Raw genomic sequence first — 26,096 nt, 5'->3', positions numbered from 1 at the left:
AAGTACAACTTGATTTGAAGTATGTCACTAAAATAATTGGAAAAACCCTAGAAACCTTGAGCCACCTAATGTTTTCTGTGCTTTTTCAAATTAAGTGTGTAGAGAGCACTATTAGTGAATTTAGTTGAATGCAATTAAATCTTCCATTAGTAACATAATGTTTATTGTAAGATGTTATGGATGGTTTCACTATTGAAATGTAGAAATATCAAAGATTATCTCAGGAAGAACAACAGGGAAAGTAAACCACTAACTCAGCCTAATTGTGCAGACTCTGCACGCCCCTGCTTGAATAGATGTAGAATTATTTCAGTAGCTTGAAGTATTATTTATTTTAACTAAGTTAGTTCTCTGTGAATGGCATTAGGATCTGATCCATATAGGACAGTAAAAGTATATGTTGGGGTTTATTATAGAAGGGTGGTTAATATAGGGAGAACTTCAACCAGGATATTGATTCTTCAACTATCACAACAATAACATATTAAATGCATAGAATTTTGATTACTTTATCATACTATTAAAACAGTTGACTGACTTTGCTGTATAACAAATGAGAGTTAAAATTAGGCTTATGTTTTCCAGATGAGGAAGAGTCCCTCAATGCCATGTGAGATTATGGTTTCCCACTAACTTAAGATCTGATTTCACTAAGAGATTCTTTTGACCAAAACCACTCTAAACCTTACAGATGTTTTCATAAGGAAAGTGCCACACAGGAGTCTTGAGATAGAAACTTTAGATTCTCCATCAGCAAGGGAATCTGTATATCAGACTTTTACGACCAAAAATGTTCTGCTGGCATAAGCTGGTGGTTTTCCTCCATTAGATGTTACACTGCTTTACAGCAGATGTCTTTTGTATGTTCTCCATCATAAGCAGGAGAAAGTTAGGTAAAGGTAGGAAAACCAGACAGTCAAAGCCTCTGGAAAATCTTGCTTTGTTAAAATCAGTGGAAGACTTCTCTGCACGTTGCTGAGCACAGTACTTTGTAAAGAACCAGTACTGACAGAGATGTCAAAACCTTTTTACTGTCCATCTTTCCTCAGGTATCTGTTCCCATAAAATAGAAGTTTTCATGAAAAGGGAAAAGGTGTTGTATTATCTAAAAGATGTGGGCACTGGAGATACATGTGGCAATGCCTTCAAAAGCAAAAAAAGAAAACACCCTATCCCACCTCCACCAAAAACCCCCACCTAAACCAAGAAAAATGCCATGAACCTTCTAGCAATGTATCTGTGTCTTGACTAGACAAGCTCACCAGTTTTTGCATTACACTCCAAGAACAGCTCTTGCAGCTATATCTTCACATATTTGCTGAGGACCAAATCCCCTTGCTTAAGGGGGTAGCAAATTTAATAATCACTTTGTTATAGAAGCTGCAAGTAAAGGAATGTAGATATAGCATTGTGGTGACTTTGATACGGAAAATACTGTAGGTTTTTCTATTGGCGTTGTGTTCTATGCATACTGTTTCACCCTTTGATTTAAGTTAATCGTGAACAAAGAGAAACCTAGCACAATGTCATCGTGCACGATGACATTGGGTATTTTTTCTTTCCATTTGTAACTATTTGTCATTTTTAAGTGTGACAAGTCACAAGGCTTTCTTTGCATAGTCAAACAAACAGGCCTCCTAGATCTCTAGACCATCCCGTACATCACAGCCAAATGTGGAAGAATCAGGGGGAAAAGTACACAGGAGAAAAAGCACCCGCACATACAGTTACAGGTTGAGATGCAGTGGTGGTATTTTACCTGAAGTTTTGAACTATCATTAATGGAAGAATCACAGTCTCAGCATAGTTCCTTTGTGAGAGGTGTCACTTCTGATTTATAATTACATACTGCCATCAGTTATGGCTGTTTGTAGAACTGCAGACCGCTGTAGGTTGCAAAGGGCTTCTGGAGGTCATTCCAACTCCCTGTTTAAAGCAGCACCACTTAAATTCAGCCTGTGGGTAACTTGTGTGCCTTTGTGTAACACTGGCAGAATTTGAGAACAGCTTTGGGTTTTATTTAAACCTAACCAAAAGTCTTAGACTTGAGGAAAACTTGTAACTTCTGATAAAATACTTTTGTGTCTGCTCTAAAAATGTGTGGGATGAAGTTCAGGCACTCACTCATTCAAGAGTTGCCTTTGCCTCCAAGTTTTATATTAAATACATCTTTTTAGCTTGGATTTGAAGGCAACTATAGCAATATATAAAACACATGAAAGCCTAGACTTTATCCCACATGGACCAGAAGAATCAGCCTGTCAAGTTACCTGCATAATTTCACTGCTGTGAATCAGATTTCAAATATGAAAACAGTGAAGCAGACTCCTTCTCCTGCATATTAGAATATATTGTGAAATGAAAATAAGTTGTTATGAATGTAGATAAGTTCCTGTACCTATTCCAACTGAAATAAAAGTTTAGGGTTTTTATTTCCCATTTGCATTTGATCCAGCTCTTTTAGCTTTGGTCAGGAACTGTCAATCTGGTGAGCATGATGTCTTATATACATTTTGATCTCTTTGAGAAGCTGTGATCTAAATTTAAATACAGTTTCAGTAAAATTTGTGTGTACTTCGGCAGGCACCACAGTTCAAAGGAAAATGGGCTCTAACAGACCTTTGAAGCATCTTTGGCATTTATATGTTACAGTGTTGTGACTGCTTTATATGTAAAATGGCCCTCACCTGTGTGGATTTGGAAGCACCAAAGAATCACAATACTAACAGAAATCACAGGTGATTTTGTTCAGGCACTTAGATATGTTTCAGAAGCATCACGATCCGGATGTATTCACATGCACTAAAAATGGCTGGCACTGCAGCTTGTGGTATGGTGTGGTTAAACACAGAGGATCCCAATAGGATGGGCGTTTACTCTGGTCTCAAGCACATCACACAGGTGTATTGTCTGAAGGAAGAAAGCTGTCATTGGAAGAGATGTTATGATCAAACCCCAACTTTGAGAAAGCTAGTTAAACTTCCCTTTTTAATAGTTTTAACTAATGTCGCTTGGTAAGAAAAGTGCTCTGCGGTAATTGATTCAAAGGTAATGCTGGCATGCACAAAAGCAGGGGGAAAATAAAAGATAAAGTATCAGTCAGTAGAGAGAAGGAAATGCACTGAATGGTCAGCCTGGCTTTCCTGGATTTGCAACTGCCAAATCTGAGGTGCTGTCATATGTTGCTCTTGGCAGGAGCTGTGTTTCAAATAAGTTATTTTCGGTTTGGATCGTTTCAAAATTGTGTCTGTTACAAACTGCAGTGTACAAGGGCACAAGTACAACTGGCTTGGGCAAAAATATCAGAGTGATGTGGCCATTTTTCAATGTAGTATTGTCACTGAGGATAAAACAATATGTGAGCATGTGCAGTGACAGAAAATTTTTAGCAGCTTAAACAAGGCTTAATCTCTGTATAAGAAACCTTACTCATAATTAAATTGGTCTTAATTTGCTTTGATCTAGATTAAAGTGAATATGAATTAAGCCACATGAAATAAGCTATTTAAATTCTGAGTGAAACCATCTACAGAGTTTTATGAAATTTAATCAATGCCCTTCAAATGCACAGACTTAAAGTAGTTAGCTGTTCTAAGATCCTTAAGTGCTATGATGGTACTTTGAGTGTGAAAACTCTTGTATGGCACAATATTTGGGGAATACAAAGGGAAAAGCTTTCTAAAATCCCATTGGCTAAATCTGAATAGTTCATATATGATCTGTACAGACAAAGGCCAAATTGAGCAAAGCATAAGTGAACATGCTTTGAGCTGACAGAGGACATGCACACAAAGAACCAGTAGAAGTTTTTGTTTTCATGCCAAATGCAAAGCTTGCTAATGAACGTTATCATCGTCTAGAGGGTGAATGAAATTCCGTTACCAAGGTTGAATATTCTTTGCCAGTGTTTTAGGGCAAAGCCAAGAGATCAAAATAATGATATATATACAATTAAAACATTTTGGTTGCCTCATTGGAACAGAACTGAATTAAGATTTCAATTTTAGATTGAAAAGAAAAATCTGTGGAATTAATAATATCCTCTAGAAATGCAAAGAGCGCTCTGTTTTCAGAGGCCTGAGAATTAATATAAAAAAACATTTCTATTTTGAGTTTATTCTAGAATATAGAGTTCTCTTTGATATAGTTTTTGTTTGGTTTTTGTTTTAATCAGGCAGGTTTTCTGATTTTATATAATGTAGATTTACTGCATTATATGACTTCCATTATTGTCTGCATGACCCTTGCCTCCTTCTCATACCTCTTTTATATGGCAGTCAGAGACTAATTGTCTTTATGTTATCATCATGGGGCCTTATTGGTTTTGTTTTCTTTTTTGTTTTCTTTCCCTGAATATGTTTGGTCATTTGTAGGGCATTTATTTAACAAATTGAAGTGGAAAAAATGGAATTAGGTCTATGATGCAAGCTTCCACAGGGACTCTTCCTGAATTTGCCCATGCACTGAACTGATTTCTCAGCTCATGTTTCTTGTGCTTGAGGGAACCTTGATGAAGTCTAGCCAATGTCATTACAATGTCTGTATTTATTAGAAAACAACAAGAATGGTCACAGAAAGGGTAATTGGCCATTGGAATGTGCTGCCCAGGGAGGTGGTGGGGTCACCATCCAGGAGGTGTTCAAGAAAGGATTGGATGTGGCACTTGAAGCCATGGTTTAGTTAGTTGTGAGATGTTAGGTATTAGGTAACAGGTTGGACTTGATGGTTTCTGAGGTCTTTTCCAACCTGGTTGATTCTATGATTCTAAGTATGAAATACAGTAAATGATTATAAAAACAACTTGAACATTTTGACAAGTGTTATTTTAAGGGAGCCAAACCCAAGTTATTAATTCAAGTATGGCAACTTGTTCTATATGGAGCATTGGTGCTATGGTACTTGTGTGTAGTAAGAATTACTTCTGAGATCATTCACAGTGTACTGACATCTCACTCAGAATAAATATCAAATTGGAAATACATGGTTTTGACCATCAGCCCATTTTTGCCTGCTGTTCTTCAACTATGACCTGGGTTCAACCATATTGGATGGAAAGGAAACTAGAAATACCCAGCTAGTTTGCCAGCCATTCCTGATTCTTTTGGAAGGAGAAAAAGGAGGTTTTCACTTCTAATGAGGGTTGCAGCATGGGGTCCTCAGAGTTGGTGATGGTACATTTTCACTCTCTGAAAGGAGTACAGGTGTGGCCTGTCCTCCTGGCAAATATCCTGCTATTTGAACTGGTATAAACCAAGCTTTTATTTTGTGTGGTGGTGTGGTAAAGATTTAGGAAACACTTTGTAATTAAGCTTTTCAGTTGGTCAATTGCTGTTAGAAATACCAGTGATTTGCATGTAAATACTGCTCAGTGTTACTAGGTGAAGACAGTATGAATGCTACTTGAATACTGCACGTTCCACACAAAGATCTTGGGACATTTTTACAGACCCATGATGTCCTCACACTATTCCTGTGAGCGATGAAATATACATGGCCATCATTTTGATCAAGGATTTGCTCAAGCCAGTGATTAATAATTGAGTTTTGGAAGACTGTATCTGTTACCTCACAATGATCCTACTTAATTTCATTTTGCAAAAATGTTTGTCCTTTTCCCAGGTGAGAAAGTCCTTTTGAAACCATGTTTTCCGAAACTTCACATAAATTGTCTGCTATGAGAGCTCATCTGAACTGCAAGCATCACGTGGAAGTCTTTTGCAGGTGTTTACCTCTGCAGAAAGGTTGTGTTTGGGTTTATATACTGAAGTGCATTAGATACAGTCATTATGAGAGAAAGAATAAAAGAGAGGGTTTTTTTCAACAGTTTGGGTTTTTTTCTTTGAAGAAATTAATTCATTAATTAAACAGCAAAACAACTATATTTAATGTAATCTCTTCCTCTTGTTGGCTTGTTTCATCCTTCTTGTATTGGAAACAGATCCAAAACTGTCTTGAGAGCTCCATATTGTAGCTCATCTAAACATCATTATATAGCCTTAATGAGGCCCACACTGCACATCTGCATGTCTGTTTGATAAAAGCCACTCAGTCTCTTGTAAGGACATCTCTTATTATAACATGTTACCTGCTAACAGTGTAGACAGGTTTTTTGCTTATTGTTTCCTTATCTTAGCAAACTGTTTACAGTGAAGGTGTTAAGACGTTGTTTTATGTAACTTTTCCAGCTGCATCAGTGTTGTAGTTTGAGCTGGGTGCCCCCCTGGTGCATTCACTTCCTGTGTCCAGAAGTCCAGCCCAGAGGGATGGACACAGGAAATTGTGTATTTCCTACCATAATTCTTTGCACCACTATAAGATCCAGTGCGGAGTCTGGCACTTCCTCTTTCCTTCCCTCTCCGAGACTTGGTAACTGGGGGAGAGATCTCCCGGCCATGGGCCTGATTGGGCCCAAGGCCACAGGGGGATGGGCAGTCTCAGGCCTGGCCAGCTGAGACTAGCCCAGCAGAGGGAGGGGGAAGAAGGAGCCCTGGGGGTTTTGGATGCACCCTCAGGTGGGGATGGGATCTTTCTTTGTCACTGCGCTTTGGGTTTTCTGTAACATTCACCGCTTTCTATTTAAACTTTCATCACTTTTGCAATCCGTTTGCCTGAGTCGTTATTTCTGCCTGTGGTGGGGAGGGGATCTGCCCCAACCCATTACAATCAGTAAGGAGAAGAAAACAACAGAGAATTTAAACCAGGAAGAAGATTGGGGAGAGGGGTGTTAAAACAATAGAAATCATAGAAAATAATAATTCATGCCTCTTTTTTTTTTTTTACTTCTGATTCTCACAAGACTAGTTCAGTGAAGATTTCCCACTGCATATGTAACCTCAAAGTAATGACATTAATATTCTGACTGTGGTATTTCTACCAATGTTGTTTTCTATTGGCACATGCACTGTTCAGAAATACACAGTGACTAGCATGTCCCAGGCACATGATAGTTGTCTTTTAGGGAAATAAATACCAAAATCAAAGGAAGAACTTGCAATTATGATTCTTATATACCAGACAACTCTCCTTCTAACCTAGCAGTGGGTGGTGCAGATGTAGGAGTTAAGTTTCAGTCCTTTCCTTGACACTTCTTCTCTAATACTATTTTCTATCTGTCAGCAAGTTTGGTTTTTAATGCGTTGAACATGAATATGGTTGGCTTAAATAATCTGAAAAAATTTTAAAATGTTTATGACTTTGATCATTATATCAAACTACTTCAACTTGCTGATCCTTTTTCTCTTGGGAACCATTTGCTTCCTACAGTAATGAAGCCCAGGACTTTTCTTACTCATTTCTCCTTATATCATCCTAACTGAGAGAAAAGGAAGCTGTCACTAGGTGATAGACTTCTGCCAGACTTGACTGTAGTTGAAACTGTGATGTGCTTCTATGCATATTTTTTCCTGTGTTTTTACCTAACATTTCATAAGTGCCATGTTGATGGAGTAAACTTAAGTGTCTGTGTTGAATCTGTGGTTACAATAACAGGTTGCATCTCTGATCTTTGAGGTGGTGCCTTTTAAATAAATGCATTCCTCACTACAGTCCAATCTGTATTGGATTATTTGCAAGTATCCTGAGAGGTGTCCTTCAAGATTCATTCATTCCAACCAGACTGATCCACACCCATTTATCTCCTCCAGATTTTATGAAATGATACACTAGAGATGAATTTTGATGCTCACCACAGAGATTTGATTTTTTTCATCCTCTCAAATATCAGTGAAGGGAGTATTAAAATTACTTTAACACAGCAGCCTTGACATAAGACCACAAATTTAGGTTTCTGCCATGTGGCAATCAAAATGTATGTTTGGCTAACCAGCTGCAGATCACTCAAGTCTATTGGATATTGATGAAGACATTGACCTAAAACATGGGTTAATCTTAGTGTACTGATTAGTATTACTGTTTTAAGATCTTTAAGAGAAAATGCAGCCAAATATTGAGGAAGACATCCTCATTAAGTATTCGGTACTTGTGAAATGATACTCTAAATATCAGAGCATTTTCCTGAATCAGAGCTCAGACTGCCTGTTTGAATGGTTTTGTAAGAATCATGAGAGTCTCTGCTGACATCCATAGTTAGGGAATTTTTTTGAAGTCATAATCTATCCTACAAGTTTCTCACTGATATATACTGCTTTTCAGTTTGGAGAGTTAATGGATAATTTTTATATATATATATGTAACTATAAAGATGCTAAAAACTGTATGCAATTGTCTTTTAACACATTTTGATCTAGTACTTTCAAAATGCAGTTGATAGTTGGTCCACAGCCATCAGTTTAATTTTCACTTTTAAACATCTCAGTTTAAACAGTTCCATTTAAACTTTTGAGTAACTCACTGATAGCTTTCCTAGATGTTAACACAGTGTTTGCTTGTGAGATGCATGAGACACATTTTGTGTTTATCATTTGAAATGAGTTTGTGAACTAAGTTCTGTCTGTATCTGATATGTAGCACTGAATAAGATTTTATAAATGAATTTCCATTTTCAGAAGTAAAGGGAAGGTAGCAGCTGAACAGCCATTCCCTCTGCACATTCAAAACCCCATCAAATTACTCTGACACTTGGAGAATTTAGCATCATCTCCTTAAGACCTGTACACTGATCTTAGAAGGTAGTGATCACAGTGCCAAGAAGTTCTGATTTATTTGAGCAACAAAGAATTGAATGTTTTGGAGTCTCTCTGACTTCAGCTGCGCAGAAGGGAAAGGAGTGATGATAGTTATGTTGCCTTTTCCTGGATTATTTTAATATAAAAATAAGAAATCCAGTGCTATTAATGCTGTAATCCAAACTATTGTAGATAATACGCAAAACTGATGTGAGAAACTTCTTAAACAGCAATTTTTAATATCTGTGAACTTCTCATTTTCCCACTACCAAAGAGCTATTCATTACTTACATTGTTTCCACGACCATCATGGCCCAGTCCTCTACTTTCTTCTCCCTGACAGTGCAAGCAAACACCATTTTATGTTGGTGCTAAGAGTTCTCCATGTTCAAGTGGAGTTCTGCCCATGGGCAGAATTGAGAGTGCGGAGTTGAGAGTCTGTATCCTTTGTCAATGCATATAGCTTTCAGCATTCTGTGCACAACATACTATTGTATTAGGGACCATCAAGTAGACTTTTGAAAAATGAGCATATCCCTGAGCTGGGTAACACTAAGAGCAACCTTTCTTTCACTAGAAATTGTCATAGCCATTCAATACCTATAGAATGAAAAAATGTTCCTTTTGTACCACGAAATAAATGTGCTATAAATCATTGTGTATTGTCAAGATCTTCCTGCACCAATAGTATGTTCAGCAGGTAAGACTGAAGTTTCTGTTCTCAGTTTTCAGTCTCTAAATGCAACTGCAGAAAGATCTTCAATAACAGATAGGATATGCTTATGAGATACTATAAAGAAAGTTTATATTTTTACAACCCTATTTTTCATACCTACCCATCTGTCCTTATTGTGCTTAGCACTTTAGTGCCCAAACAACTTTGACAGTTCTGATATTCCACTTCTCAAGTAGAATTCTCTCTTATAAAGTTCCCCAATTTTAAATGCCTTTTTTTTTTTTTAAATTTAAAGTTATTTATCATGGATTAATTAGCATATGTTATGACCACAGAGTGATCTTGGCTATTGTTTTAGAGGCAGTAACAAGCATAGCAATTTTAATCCTCATAGAAAATGCTTCAGTTATAATTAAATGTAATATTATGATGTATTATTCCAGTGAGTTGTGGTTTCCTGTCTATCCAAAGTGAGGTTAAAAAAAAAAAAATTTAAGAGGGTAAACCAGCTGAAATATTCTGTATGAAAACAGTTTAAACAAAAACAATTACTCCATGTTAGCAATTTTGCAAGGCATGGTTTATTTCAAAAGAATCTAAACAAGTGGTTTGGAAACTAGATTTTCTTTATTACCTCATAGGATTCTGTGATTCTGTTATTTAGGGACTTTGTGTTTTGTGGACTGAAGGCAACTTAAAAGCATATTTTGGTTAACATGAACTGTTGAACTTTACAAACAAAATGGAGGAATTAGTCTAGTGCCTTGTTGAATCTTTAATCTAGATGCAATAAGCTTTCAAGATGTTGTCCATTATAGCAAATAAATGTCTGTGATCAGTTTACATAATGACAGAAGAAACTGGGCATTAGTCAATTTGCAATTTCTTCCAAGAGCACCTTTTCAGACTTTACATTCTCACTATTGTAAAAAAAATAGGCTTTGGCATAGATCCTTTCTGTTTACTGTTTAAGGGGGGCACTAACCAATCTAGTGATGTTCATTACCCCCAAGACTTTCTATAGAGGTCCCTCAGGAAGAAATAAAGGATATTCTCTGTGGGTTTTGTGCTAGAAGACTGCCTTGGGAAGTACTGGGATTTTCCTGTTAAGATTTTCTGGTAAGGAACAGGAAACACCAAGGAAGCAGCAGAGTCACATTATGTCATGGAGTTAATCTTGACCTAGTGCAGTTTACTAATCACTTCTTACTAGAATTTAGTTTAGGGATGGGAAGTAGGTTGTCTTAAAAAATGCATTCTTACCTTGCTCCCAAATCACTTCCATTAATACTCCTATTCTGTGATATCCAGCCTACAGCAGTTATCAGAAGAACTGTCTCTTTAAGAAGAAAGTCTTTCTGTCTTAATGGTCTGAGGTCTGATATTACTCTGCCTTGACATAAAATCATCCATTTTCTGCTGGGTGAATAAAGCAAAATCGCCAGCTTCCACCAGAACATGTGCATAAATGCTGGCATATCTAATGTTTGACACATTTGTTATAAACAAAGTAGCAGATGTTACCTTACCCACGTATATTAGTTCATTAGAGAGCATTTTTGTTTCATTTTAATTTCTAACATTAACTCCTCTGTGCACTTTTGCTGCTGACAGAAAAGCCAGTATGACCTTAAAGCTAATGCTATGTGCTCCATATTATTTTGCAAGTTGTATTAGATGGTGAGTTTTTTCATAAGCAGCTGGGCTGCTTTTTTTCAGAGCAAAATTGTATCTTTGAATGCCATCTCCTTCTTAAACTGGATTTGCTTACAATGCACAGCAGAGAAATGTATTTATGCGTTATATACATATAGATAGATAGATAGATAGGTAGATAAATAAAGTTCAGAAAGATGAGCAGAAGGAGGTTTTGAGTAGGAAGCTGGACTGGATAACCTCTTGAGATCCCTTCCAGCCTGAATTATGCCATGATTTATCTGAGGTGGCTTACAAATATTAGTGCCACACAGAGACAATGAGTTAATGATTCACTTCTGCATCAAAATTTGGTTCAAGTCATCCGTGAAATGGGTTCATTGGTCTTAGCCTGAAGGCACAGCTTTGATCCTGCAAGCTTCTCTGCTGAGGTGATCATCTGTAGAGCTTCACCAAATGCAGCTCTTCAGCCCTCTGCACCTATGGCAATGTAGACATTAAACTGGAAGCTGTCATACTCATTTCACTAAAAACATTTATCTGACCTTAAGCCAGTTATTGAGGTGCATGTGTAAGTGTGTTGTTAGGACACCTGACCCACCACCAACTTGCACCTAAGAACAATTACTTGTTTCTGGGCTTGAAATCCAGTGATGTCAACAATCTGTTGTAAGAAGTTGCGCCTGTAAGATCACTGTAAATAAATTCTCTTTGTAGAGCGGAGCGCATACAGTAATAGAATCCCTGATTCTAGTTGTTGAAGTCTAATTATAACCTCCAAATTATGAGGTCCAGATAAAAATATCTCTTTAAAATATCTTTGTGAGTCATACCTGTACACTTTTATTGCTAGAAAATTAAGAGCAAATTAGTAAATTATGAAAGTTAACTTCACCAGAAGTTACCCTTTAGTGGGTTAAAAAGGCACCAAACACTGTATTTCTACTTTGTACACGAAAACAGTAATTTTTCTCTGTAAAGTTAATGGTTTTGAAAACATAAAATGGGTGCTGCTTTCTGTCCATAGCAAGTGAATAATGAGTTGGCTGCAGTGGTTGAAAGAATAGCTTGTTTCCCGCCATTCCTTCTGTCTGTTTCTGGATTGTCTGTGCATACATGCACTCTTGGTATTATCATATTTTCTAATGATTCTCAAAAGATATTCTGAAACTGACGTTCTAGACATAGGTGTGACTATAGCTTTCTATGTAGGCATTATACTCTATGAGCCAGAGTTAAATGGTCAGAATCTATTTTCTCTGCTCAGCAGCAAGAAAACTCACATGATACAAAGGGAGGTTTTACTGCAGGGAGGTCAGTTAATGTGGGAATCACTTGATTACATGTTCATGTTTTAGTTAAAAATGAAATCTTGGTTCCAAATAGGGTAGAGATAAGGATATAAATCTTCTGACATCTCTTGCACCTGTAAATACACAAAATACAACTGCAACTCTTGCATCTCATTCTGTAGACTTCAGAGGCAAACTAGTATTGTGTATTGGGTACAACAGAGAAATTCCACAGTTAGAACTGTGAAATGCAAGACAAAGTTACTATGGAAATGAGTTTATACATCACTTCTCAAAATAAAAGGATATAATTATTTCAGTACTATAACTGATCATTAGTCTTCAGAGGAGGTGCCTCTTCTCCTACATCAGCATAAGGGTCAAAAAAAAAAAACCACCTTACCCACTGGTATTTTTTGGTTTACCTTTGATTAATTTAAACAGGTCTTGACCAAACTATTCTATAACATGAAAACATTTTAACAACCCTCAAAGTGAAATTTAAATTCAGATAAAATAAACCACTGTATCAAGAAACAGGGACTGTCTGTACTTCTAACATGGTACTTAAGACTGTTTTCTTAATAGTTAGAAATGGAAAGTCTCTGAGATGCTTAGACTGCAAAGGGAAAAAGTCACAGAATCACAGAATGGATAACATAAAGCTGTCATTTTAATCTGTAGCTGTGGACCTAAGAAGAAATAATAATAATCTATGCAGCAGTATTTCTAACAAAAATTCTACTTCCTTCCATTCCTTTTGTAAAGCATGGAACAAAAACCATTCTTCTATGTACCTGTGAATGATAAATGATACCTAAAAAGTTTTTGAAGCTGTGAACAGGTTTTGCACGATACCTCTAACCACACATTACCAGTCTTTTCCCAGGAACAAACTGCAGTTTTTTCCCTGCAGTTAGTAATTTCAAAAACAGATCGGGAGTTTAAATTTCATTTTGCATTAGAGTGTATGGTGCATCCTATTAATGTTCTCTCTTCATTCTTTTAATTGCACTTTTACATTTTTATCTATATTATAATTTCCACAGAATTAGACATGCTAATCCAACCCTTAATGATATGTTTACATTTTGCTTCTTTCAGGATGGGAGTAAAGTTAGGTGGATTTTAATTTATCTTTCAGTTCTGTATTTTCTGAAGTTTACATTGCAGATTGATACATTTTTGAATATATGCATATATCTGTATATAGATGTGTATCATAACACATACCAAGGATCAGTGAAGTCTTAGTGTAGTTTTACAGCTCCTCAGGCATTATTTTTTTCACAGTTAATTGTTACTGCAGGGTAATAACAACATGAAATAGATGTCTTAGGAGCTGTTGTTAGTGTAACTATTCCTGAAAATATTGGAATGTATTCCCTTGCAGATGAGAACTGAGTATGTGAGAATTCCCTGTGCCAGTGCCACAATGATCTGATCAATTTTTGCCAATATTGTAGGAAGGTCTTCAGCTATCTCCTTAGCTCCTGTCCCAGGGAGAATTGTACTAAGTTAATGAAGGGTGATACTCATAGTTGTATGTACATAAACTTTCTGTCTTCTGCCCATCTGAAACTCCCTCAGCACTAATCACTTCAATAAGAGTTAGGAAGTCAAAAGGAAAGACATATGGACACATATTAAATGTGTCCCTTAAAGAAACATTATTCAGGAGCATCCATAGCAGGTCGAACCTGTTGTCTGTGCATCTGCTGAGGCCATAGCAGTCACAAAGCACAAGAAACCTGTTGGGAGCCATTGGGTAGTCAGCTCTCAGGATAATAGTTCTTTCTGTCCTGAGACTAATTATTTTCTATCTGGAAGTATCAGGGCTTGTATCTCCTTTATTTTCACTTTAGTTGGCATGCCTCATTAGAAATAGAAACCATGTGTCAACTACATGATTGCTTCAGTTAATGCAGTCTCCTGGGGAGGTGATTGCTGGTATGTTCTGGCTTAACTTTTTTTTTCTTCAATAATTGGTTTAGAAATACCAGTATGTAAAATTGAATTCAGCAAGATACCATCATGCTACTTAAGTACCATCTTATAGTCACACTATTGTAGTCACACTAATGTCAGACACAGTGCTCACAGGTTTAATATTTGGCTGTACTGAAGTTAAAAGACGTTAAAACTGGTTTTGCAATAAGGCTCATATTTAGGATAAAGACATCTTGTGATGAATGTTGTAGCAACAGTTCCTGGCGTTATATCACCAACTTCAGTGCCATAGGTTAGCATGCCCATACAAGAGTTGACAGAGCAGGATGCGTGTGGAGATCCCACCTTCCTTAGCTGACACGTTGGCATCTCCTATTAAGCTAATGCCATGAATGACCTCTGTGAAAAGGTTGAGATCTACAGCTTGGGGCAGTAATGCCTTAAGTTGCAAAATTCTTCTGAAGATATGTCAGTATTTCGACAACTCCCAAGGAAAAGTATGAGTGAACAACGAGCTGCAAATTAGGGGACTATTGTGCAAGGAACACATTTTCATATTCTTTGGACCCTTCTTTTAGACACCCAGCACAGCAACAGAGATTTGCAATTTGAGTGTGCCTTGTACCCGTTACGCTAAATCTAGCTGCCAGGATCTAGCCCGAGAAAGTGTGTCAGGACATTAAGTTGCTAATTAATATGATTGAAGTGTGGGATTCAATTACTTCCTAAGTACTGGATGCTTTATTTCCCTTTTTAAGTTGCACTAGTGATCTACAGTCCCCCTTTTCATTTGAAGTTTTGCTTTCTCCTCTTAATTTTCTGCATTTTGCGTGCCTGTGCAATGAGAGGCTTTTGCAGGTGTTGTTTTGTGGGTTTTTTTGGTGTTGTTTTTTTTTTAAATTATTATTATTATTATTATTTTTTAAATACAATAAGAATGGATGGAGACTACTGTTCTCATCCACAAAGGAGTAGGCCACAGGATAGTTCTTGGTGATTGAAACTTAAGACTAATTTCAAAGCCACATTTACATGCAAGAATCTTTGAGAGAGGATGATGGTGCAAAGATTAGGGCAAGAGTAACTAATTTGTTTATGTGAGAACTGGTACAACCACATGCTGATCCATACTATGAGGTTGAAATTACCTGTTGTCACTTAGTCTTGTAAATATTTTTCATTATTTTTCTTTATGTCTGTCCTTTTCCTACAGTATTTCTCTATTGTAACATACCAGTATTCTATGATCTTGCTATTATAGCAGCTTGTAACTAGGAGAGGTTATGAAACAGTCTGTTCTCAGAAACCATAAAGAATCATAGAATCACAGAATGGTAGGAATTGGAAGGGACCTCTGAAGATCATCTAGTCCAAACTCCCTGCGAGAGCAAGATCACCTAAAGCAGATCATGGAGGAACATGTTCAGGAGGGCCTTGAAAGTCACCAGAGACAGAGACTTCACTACCTCTATGGGTAGTCTGTGCCAGTGATCTGCCACCCTCAAAGTGAAGAAGTTACTTCTCACACTTAGATGGCACTTCCTTTGTTCAAGTTTATGCCCATCATCTCTTGTCCTGTCACTGGAGACCTCAGAGAAGAGATTTGCCCCATCTTTCTGACAACCACCCCTTCAGCCTTAATAAGATCCCCCTCAGCCTCTTCTTCCCCAAGCTGAAAAGACCTGGATCTTACAGCCTTTCCCCATATGACAGATACATACAAGAGTATATGAGCCTCATCAGAAAAGCAGTCTGATGCACTTAGAAAGGGGAATTGACCTTAGTTAGGCAGATCACTTTAGCCAAATCTTTCTCCTGTTTGTTGTGTTGTGCAGTCTTTGTAACCACGCAGATGCACTAATATAAATGCTTATATCGTAGAATCATAGAATCAATAAGGCTGGAAAAGACCTCAAAGATCATCAAGTACAACCTGTCACCCAAGAACTCAAGACTACTAAACCATGGCACCACATGCCATGTCCAGTCCCCTCTTGAACACCTCCAGGGATGGTGACTCCACCACCTCCCTGGACAGCCCATTCCAATGGCTAACAACTCGGTGAAGAACTTTCTCCTCACCTCAAGCCTAAGCTTGTTTTTTCCCCTTCTAATTCCTGTGTTTACCAGGGCAGAAAAGGGTTTGGGCACTGGAATGAAGCTTCTAGTGTGCACACAGAGACCTGTAAATGTTGGGCTGGGTCTTGGACAAGTAATGCTATGAGTATGACCTTTTGGCTAAGTAATGTTGTGAGTGCTTGTCTTTTCTGGGAAAAAGTGACAGTGCGCTGAGTGTTTCAAACAGATTCAGTCTTGATTTTGGAACAGGCTGCTTTGTAACTTGCAATAACTTGTGGCTAATAGATTACACTGAAACATACTATCCATAAACCTTTCCCATTAGTATGTGCTATGCATTTTCCTAGTAATTTTAGGAGTTGTTAAAAGCATGAAGTTTCAAGTAGAACAGTATGGCCATGCACACATCACCTCACACACTGTTGCACCTGCCTTCCTGGCAGAATCATTGTTTGTTTTCCAAGAGATTGCATTAATTTCTCAAGCTGTCTCACTTTGCTTTTAAAATTATTACCTAAATCTTGTTTCCTGTTCCTTCTCTATATTCTATCTTTGATCGCATGTGTATCTAGGGGAAAAATGGAATAGGAAAGATAGCTATTTAATTAGTGGTGATGGCCAGAGGGTATAGCTGTCATCACCAGAATGAATGGCTGCTTTCCAGTTGTAGCAGCAGAAAGAGCAAAATTGTATCACCCAGTTTATCCACCTATTATTACACTCCAGGAATTCCCATGTGTGTTAATCACATACTTACCAGGTGATTGATTAGGCTGCTGCAAGGCTGCTGAACCTTTTCACAAATGCTTTCAGTTTTTTCATTTGCAGCTCTTCCATTTTGTCACATCTTGTTTCTTCTAACTTGGACTCTAGAGAGAGCTGTACAACATGCCTATGCAGATTAGTCTTGCTGTAAATGCACAGGTCCTGTGTAACTGATGTGTCCTTCTTCCGTTCTGACTGAACTGCTGGATTATTTTCAGTGAATTGAAAATGAGCTCTGCTGTTCATTTCTCTTCAATAGAGATGTACTTTTCTAATTTCCTGTTTGAGGAGTTTATATTTTAAAAATTGTCCATTCATTCTTTGTGCCTATGAAGGTGGGGCAACTTCATATGCAGAACATAATTAGCACTTGGAATTGTTTTGATCTAATTTTCTCTAGGTAAACTATTCGCTAATAGAAGATTTCTGGTAGTGAGAAAACATCTCTTTTAGAGTCTCAGCATCAAAGGCTAACTAAATGAATTTCATGATTTAGATAGGTTTTCAGTGCAGTGCAAATAATTTGAAATACCTTTCTCAAGCACACATTTTATGCAAATTTTGCTTGCAGTTACTGGGAGGGAGGTAGCATGAAATGCATAATATTTCATGAATAAATTAAATAACTGAAGCATACAACTTCTCCCTCAGTTTGAAGGCTTTATAGAAAAGTATCATGCTGGAAAAAAGAATCCTGTTCTGGCTGCACATTAAGATATGGAGAAGAGAATGGAAAATATCTGTTACTTGAACTGCTGTGAGCATATATGAAAAGGATTCTTGTGGAGATCTATCATCTGTTTCTGGTATTTTGAGGTGGTTGCCTTAGCCACTCTCAGAGAGCTCTTTCCATCACTGGTCTGCCCATTAGGCCCTGTTCCATCTCTTACAAAACCTGGGAAACAGGATCCCTTTCCAGATTAGTGTTCTAGATTGGCTTCGGTTTCACTAAGAATGCAGATTAGCGTGTGGTCCACATACTGGTAATGGCAGACCCATTCTTTTGAAACCTGGATGCATATTTTATCTATTTTATCTATTGCTAATAATAAAACAAATCTAAAGTAATAATGCTTTGAAAGCCCATTGCATTTTCAGGTGCTGTGTTGTTTTTTTTCCCAAATGTTACATTTCCATCTTGTTATATAGGCATGTAAATTGAGACCAGGAAAGATAATGATTATAATGCAAGGATTTTTTTTAATTTTTAAATGTAATGGTCAGTCATGTTCTGAACATGTGATGTTGCAAAAGCTGTTCTTTTTCTTTGTTTGTTTTATAAGACAAATACTACTCTGACTTCTCTATTCCACGTTCTTTTTGTTTCACCTCATTTCTGAAGAGTGGAACAAGCTTCTTTGTGTTGCTCTTGCTCTACTGAAAGTTGGTATGAAGCCAGATTCTTTCAAAAGTGTTGCATTCATATAATAAGAATATGTAGAGGTAGGAACACAAACTCCTGCTCTAGGCTAGTATTTTTGGCTCTGTAGGATGCATTCTAACATGAACAACGATGTAGTTTCCATTTAACCATCATCTTAATTTAATTTCACTTGACCTAAGGAGCTGACAGCATTAATCTTCCATATTTATTAACCAGATGGAAAAACCTTCTTCATGTGACAGAAAGGTGACAGATTTGTATCAAGAGACCAAGTGCTGATGTGTTACATTTTGAAAAACCTTCTTCACATGATAGAAAGGTGACAGATTTCTATGAAGAGAACAAGTACTGATGTGTTATATTGGCTTGCAAATTGAACCAATAGAATACAGATTATGTAGACCAAAGTTGAAGTTATTTCTCATTTACTAGTCATTCTTGTTCAGACCGCTAATAAAGACTCTAGACAATTGACAGTTTGCTAGATTTTTAGTCATATCTACATACAATAAACCAAGTAATTTCCACAGAAGTGCATACACACAGAGTCAGATTTCATCTGAATCTATGTTATTCTTTTCTGATTCTGTATTGCATCTTCCTCTAAAAGGAACAGCCATTTCCAGTGACAAATACATACCTCTTTCTGCCTATGAACCTTTCAAAACCCTGGATTTGCAATTGAAAAGAATACCACCTGATCTAGTTTCATTTAACAGTTTGCAGAACCAGCTTCTTTCTCTCGATAATACAGAAAGCGGAAATTAGCAAATACATTGAAACAAACAACAACAACAAAAGTCTTTGAAATGAAAAGAGAGTAAAAATTATAATCCTTAACTGATCCATTATCACTCTCCCCCTTCTGTTTAAGCCTCTTTGCTGCAATAATCAAAATTGCAGTTGCTTAGTCACTGATAATCCTACATCATATATTCATTCCATTATTTTCCTGCAGGCCCTAGAAGTACCTTTTGACCATGATACAGTGATTGTCCAGTGATTGACAAGTGTGTTGAGAACTCGTTTCACAGCTTTCTTGCATCTTAGGGGCTGGATTGCTGGAGGCACAAGCTGTACAGAGAGAAAATCAAGCTTTATCAGTGCTTCCCAAATTCTTGTTTAGGTTTTTCCTCTTGAGCTTCTGCCTGCCTATACTGATTTAATTAATGCTTCTATGTCCCTAGGTTACGTACCTGCTGACTTTAAATCTGTTGCCGTTTATCCATTATTAAAGTAACATTCTATGCCTGATGACTTGGCGGACAGCTATAAAACTGCTGCCAAACTTCTATTCCCATCAGAGATCTTGGAAACAATGATATTAATTATTATTCCTTTTTTATTATTATTTAAAGAGATAAAATTTATCCTAATAGTTTAAAGTCTGACATATTGAAGCTGTTTAGAAGCTAATTAACTTACATTGCATTGACTTGGATGTTGCGGTTTCTCCTTTCGTTCATGTCAGCATTGCATTAAGAAAGAAACTTGAAAGAGCCACTCAGCTGCTTTTAATGGTGAAGTTTGTCAAGGTAGTTTCTCATTCTCTGGCCATCTTTGACGTTTAAACTCACATCTGTTATCAAATAACTTCCTGTCCAAGGCATAACCATTTGTCAGAGTCAAAAAGGGCTTGCACCAAAATCAAGAGGAAAGCATTACCATCTCCAAGAGCTTCCTGATCTTGGGGAAGACCCATTCTATAGCCTGATCTGGGAAAGGGAAAGATGATGTCCCCTTCTGAATCAAAAAATCCTATAACTATTATATATGATATTAAAACAATGTTGTACAGTAGTTCTTATTAGCCTCTTTTCGACTCAAAAAGCTATTTAAGTACTTTTTCCTCCTTGACTCTGTCTTTTTGTTGGACTGCCTCAGGATTATCTCCTGGGTTAAACACTTGTTATCTATAATACTTTAATAATAGATATTATTCTAGATGTATTCATTCAAACATAACTACTCTGTAGATGGCACAGGTGTTTCTATTGAAATTTTTTATGCCTGATTTGATTTAATCTTTGTAACAATGTTTGCCCAAGGTTTAACATTTGAGTGAATAAAATTAAAATTAACTCCAGCATTTGAAAACTAAGTTTGGGAATCCCATCTGTCATAAAATTTCTTGTTTGAAGCACAGCAAGTTTTGAAAGCATTGAAATTCCAGAACTACAACTTTGCTCAGGAGGATTGGCAGCAATTCCTTTTTTTTTTTTTTTTTTAATTCTTTTTTTCATTTTAACAATTTTAAACATTTATCAACTCCAGTTGCAGTTGTATTTATAAGTAGCTTTTATATTTTGGGGAAATGACAGTATGCAAATAATCTGCTGTAATCAAAATTGTAACATGTGGAGTCTGAAGTACACTGAATAACTCCTGGAAATATTGATATCAGAATGTCTTTGGCTCCCTTTTTGTCCCACTATGTTTGAACAAGTTGTGAAATAGGATTTCAGGAACTCTAAATAAGTGTTTGTTCTCATTACAGAAGCAGGCACATGTCTAGGTTTGAATAATACAACTTGCCACTTCAGCTGACAGTGTACAGTGGATGAATCCACAGTTTGTCATAAAATACACAAGGTAACAAGTACCACTGGACTCAAAAGAGTAGAAAAGCGAAACATTAACTTGATCCAAATGTATATTCTGCTGTAAGTTAAAGCTTTCCAAATCCTTTAATTCTTTTCAGGAATTTTCTTGTATTTCAAGAAGTTTGAAAGAAGGCTAAATGCATGTGGGCTGCTTTACTCATTTAGGAAATAGCCTGTTTAGGTACTAAGGATGCACATGGGAAATTTCAGAAATTAATACTGTTGTGTCAGGAGCTGGAGTAAATTTTGCATTTATCGAGGAAAAAACAGTATAGCTGACTGTTACCTAGATGTCAAAACAAAACAGTCATAGGTAAAGGTCATTAAAGAATAGTTTTTCAACTCGGGCTTTTAGAAGATTCTGATTCATCAGTCTTGATTGAACAGAGAAGTGCACATCTACATCTTCCATGTAAGAACTTTTCATTTTTTAATTTAGAAAATTAGAAGTACTTTTAAATGCCTGCAGCAGAAATATTTCAGAATTATTAAATAAGTTTTCTGAATCAAAAGTAATCATGTTTCATAAAGCAGATGTCTGACTCTACCTTTCTCTTTTTTTAACCTGAATTCAGATCTTCCTCTTGTGGAGGAGGTGGGACTGTAATGGGAAAACTGTCCAGCTCAGCTAGCCTCTGCAGAAATTTAGCTGCAGTGTGGACTGACAACACAGCCAATATATTCACTGTTCTGTGATTGCCACTGCAGTCTCCAGCATGGTTTTCTTTGGGTAGAGTCAAATTTTTCTCACTCCTTCAGCTTAGTCTTTGCTCCTGTCTTTTATTATTAACATTGTCCTAATGTCCATATTTGAGGAAGACAGCCCTGATTTGTGTAGAGGAATCCAAAGGCCAACTGTGTGCTTCATAGAGAGATGCTCATTTTCAAAGAAGACATACAGTATCTTTTCACTGTTTTTACTGGTAGTAGTTTGCTATATCTATTCTGGGATGTTCCTTTGTTTTTGCCATGTCAAGTGTCCTGTCATCTCTGTACTGGCTACAGAGAGGAGGTTGTCTTCTCGTTTCAAGCTGCTTCAGACCAGATTTTCTCTTGTAAGGGTTTCATGGCAATTTCTGTGCTGGTTTCTTACCTCTCTTGAGAGTCTAGTGGATGAGGTCCCAGTATGATATGGAAAAGCAGTTCAGGTGGATCACCTCCTGTATTGGTCTTTTTTTTAAAAGGTTTAGGTATAATGCTATTGCTCCAGTTTCCGAACAAGGGAATTGCAAATTGAACATTGCTACTCACTTGGGTTTGTTCCAAATCATGGCAACACACTGAAAATGGCAGATTAAATTCCCTTTTGTTTCTTGTTACACTTTTTAGTTAAAAATCAACATGCTGAAGATGTGGCAGGCCTGGTTGGTGCCTTTTAGCATAAATGACCTCAATGGTGGATTTTCCTTGGCACGAAGGGATACAGATTTGTGAGTGTTCTGCACTGTGTCTGTCTTCCTAACAATCACCAGTTCTTCTGATGCAGTTTGAACCAATTTAAGGACTTTATTTAAAACAAGCTTATGGTTCTGCTGGCAATAATGCTGAGTGTCAGGGATGAGGCACATTGGCAGAACATGACTGGGAAACAATCGCCTTTCTGTGTTCTTCACTGGCTAATGTTATAAATCTCTGGGTTTAATAATCATTCCTATTCACACACAATAAAAGGAGGTGCATCTGACTTCATGATTTTCATTTTAAGTTTTCTGATTTCTAGCTTCAGCTGCTTCTTTATTCTCCACTTTGTCTCTTCATTTATATTCAGGGGAACCTCATTCAAATCCAGCAAGCAATTACACTGTGGTGTAACCATGAATAATATTGCTGTTTACACACACTTAAGATAGCCCATTTCTTGGCAGGGAATGCTATTATGTAGATTGATACTGTCTATTTTTTAAAATTCTCTCTGGCTTGCTATCCATCTTTCTAGACATTTATGAAATATGTCTTCATTGCAACTTTCCATTAAAACTGGAGATGCTGTTTTATCCAATGATGTATGTTTTGCTAGTGCTTAGAAAGCTGGAGAGTGCATGCAAGCTGAATAAAGTCACTTAGGGGAAGATAAAGTATGGTGAGAGAAAATCACGAACCACCCATCTATGGATAATGTGTGGAAGTGAAAACATTTTATTAAAGTCAACCTTTCACCTGGTGAAAACACAAAACTAATACTGAAATCAAGAGGGATCTCATGTATAAAAGCTTACAGGCTAGTTAGATGTAAATCATTCTTAGGGGAGTCCTACAACTGATTGCTTATTTTTATTAATAAAGAGGACAAATAAAAATAAAAATTGTTTTGTTTCCAAATCTTTCACAACATCAGTGAACATGATTTAATTAATTCAGTTGAGAAAGCTCCCTCCAGGATCAGAATGCAGCTTCTCTTTCAGTTCCATAGCCATTAAAAAAGTTGAAGAAAAATCTCATGCTAAAATGGACGTCTCTTCCTTATGCTTTTTTTTGTCCTTCCCATGCATTGGTTTTACAGAGAATGAAAAGACTAAGCATTTTGGATGTGTTAATGTATCCTTCTTCTGATTAATGCTCTAGCAATAATTTTCCTCAGTAAAGAAGTAAAGATTCGTACTTCCAATTTGAAAATAGATTTGTTTAGGTTAAATGCTACCACCAGAAAGAAAAAAATAATACAATTGAAAATTACATACAAACAGGAATAATATGTCAAGAAATTAAAATTTATGAAGATCTACTAAGTGATGCCAGAGCACTTTAAGTTTCTCAGGCCTTTCAGAATTCACCACTTGTTACCAGTGACCGCTTCTGTTCAGAAAACTATTGTTTCCTATTGATACTGCTTGAAAAAAGGCTCTTCACTTTACTTTCCCATTTTGCAGTTAGGTGCCTCTTCGCCTTATTCTTTACTTTTTCCCTTTTCAGGGTGTATATTGAGTGGCATTTTATTTAAAAAAAAATAAAATATGTATTTCTTAATTTTGATAAGTCTACAATCATCTTACAACATTGTAGCTTCATTTCCTTAGAAGATAGTACCAGTTGGAAAAGGGACATGATACATGTAGAAATTGAAATAATATGTAAGATAGGTTTTCCTACTATATGTTACTTTAGTCTTTATGTAAATAGTGAATAAAATTAATGCAACATCAGATAGTGTGCTAGATCACAGAATGAAAGTTTTTAGCTAATTCCTCTTTTTTTTGTTGAGACTAGAACAGTTACTGTAACACAAGAAGCTTGCTGTGGAAGTCAGTATTGGGCAAAACTGAGCTCAGCATGCAGACAGCAGCTTGCTGTATTAGGTTAAGTAATCCAGCAAATTCAGATGCTATCCTTTTGATTTCAGTAACTCCACATGTTTCAAAAAGGTATTTTCTCAGCTTGAGCCCAGTGCCATAAGATGCTTAAGAACATATTTAGCTTTTGGTCCAGACCCTCTGCCCTTAACTATGAGATAACTGTCAGATATAAGGTATGTGCTTAAATACCTTGCTGAGTAAGAGTCACCAAGTGCGAGCTAATCCTTGTGGAGGTCAGTAGGAAAAGTATTTGTAAGGATTATATTTGGGCGCACAATGCTGCCTCTTCTTGAGATCAGTATACTTGAAGTGATCCTATTGGTATCAGTGGTGAAGCATTTATCTAGAGTTTATAATGATTTTAAAGATATTAATCCAATTTATATTTCTTTTAGCAAACTGTTTCTCTTCAAGAGTCAAACTTGTGCTTGTAAATTCTTTAAATTATGATTGCCAGCATTATTCAGCAAGTATCACCACTTTCTCTCTGAAATAGCTGAACAATTGTTTTAAATTTACATTTATAAATATTAAGCAACCAATTCTGTAATGAGATGGAGAAGCTATCTCTTAGCCGCAGAATAACTTGTGGGGATGCTTTTTTTATATTTCATATATAATTGTATTCAAGCAGATCTGGAGTGCTTGTGGAGAATGGTTGCCTATGGATATGTAGAATAAAAAGAATTGTGGCTTTTTTTTGGCATATATATGAGTTTCTCCCACAGTCTGTCAAGGGAGATGGATTCTTACCCAGTACAATTGAGAATAAAAGTCCTGTTTAACCATCCTCTTTCAACATACTTCACAACACTCTACTTAGTAGAGACCATGACATAGGTTTACAAAACTGAAGACGATGATTCTCATGCAAACCACAACAGTAAAGCAAAACAACTTCAAAGCACTGACAGCGGTTAGAAAATTAATGGCCGAAACTTATGTGAAGTCCTATATGAGGTGATGATTGCCTTTGCAATTAGCATTTTATTTTTTTCTACTTCATGCTTTGCAAGTGTAAATCTAGGATATGATTTTTACATGCATATCTATACTGTTGATAAATTTCAACTTAGATTTATTTTATAGTGCTTTTCTCTGTAGTGGGTTAGTAGTGATTTTCCTGAAAGAGGAAGCAAGTTGTTCTGTCAGTCTCACCATTTTTCACAAATATCTCTGCTGCAGCCCAGAACTGAAAAACAGCTCTGACAGTTTTTGTAGATATTGTTTTAGATTGGATGGACAGTACGAACAGCCAATGAAATTGTTTAGAAAGGGTGGATTGTGCCAGTTTTAGGCTATGCCTTTTAGGAAAAGGACAGCTACTGAATGCTCTAGCTGAATGTTTTGGTGTAAAAAGGAGAACAAAGACAATTCTAAATGAATTTCATTGGTAGATCAGTAGGAATGTAACTTTAAGGTTTTTAGTCTGTTCAGTCAGTCTGGACAGCTACTGTCTTTCTTCTGTTCCTGGCAGTTCTGATGTTGGACTAATGAGGTAAGAAACTAATTCTTTTCTTCCCTTAACAACAGCTTTTAACTAACAAAATTTCCCTTAATATCCATTTTCTCTCTAACCCTTTTAGGGAAAAAAGGAGGAAGGGGGAAAAGGGGGCTTTAGGGGGAAAAGGGGGCTTTGGGGGGAACCCTCCTCCATCGAGTGGGGAGTTTTCTGTGTTACATTCTTTCCTGTATATTTTTGTATATACTGTAAATACTGTATATTGTGTATATATATTCATTGCCTTTCATTCTGGTTGTAAAAATACAGCTCTTT

Source organism: Dryobates pubescens, chromosome 4, assembly GCF_014839835.1.
Source record: "Dryobates pubescens isolate bDryPub1 chromosome 4, bDryPub1.pri, whole genome shotgun sequence".
NCBI classification, from domain to species: Eukaryota; Metazoa; Chordata; class Aves; order Piciformes; family Picidae; genus Dryobates; species Dryobates pubescens.
Note: the sequence above shows the minus strand (reverse complement) of the source record.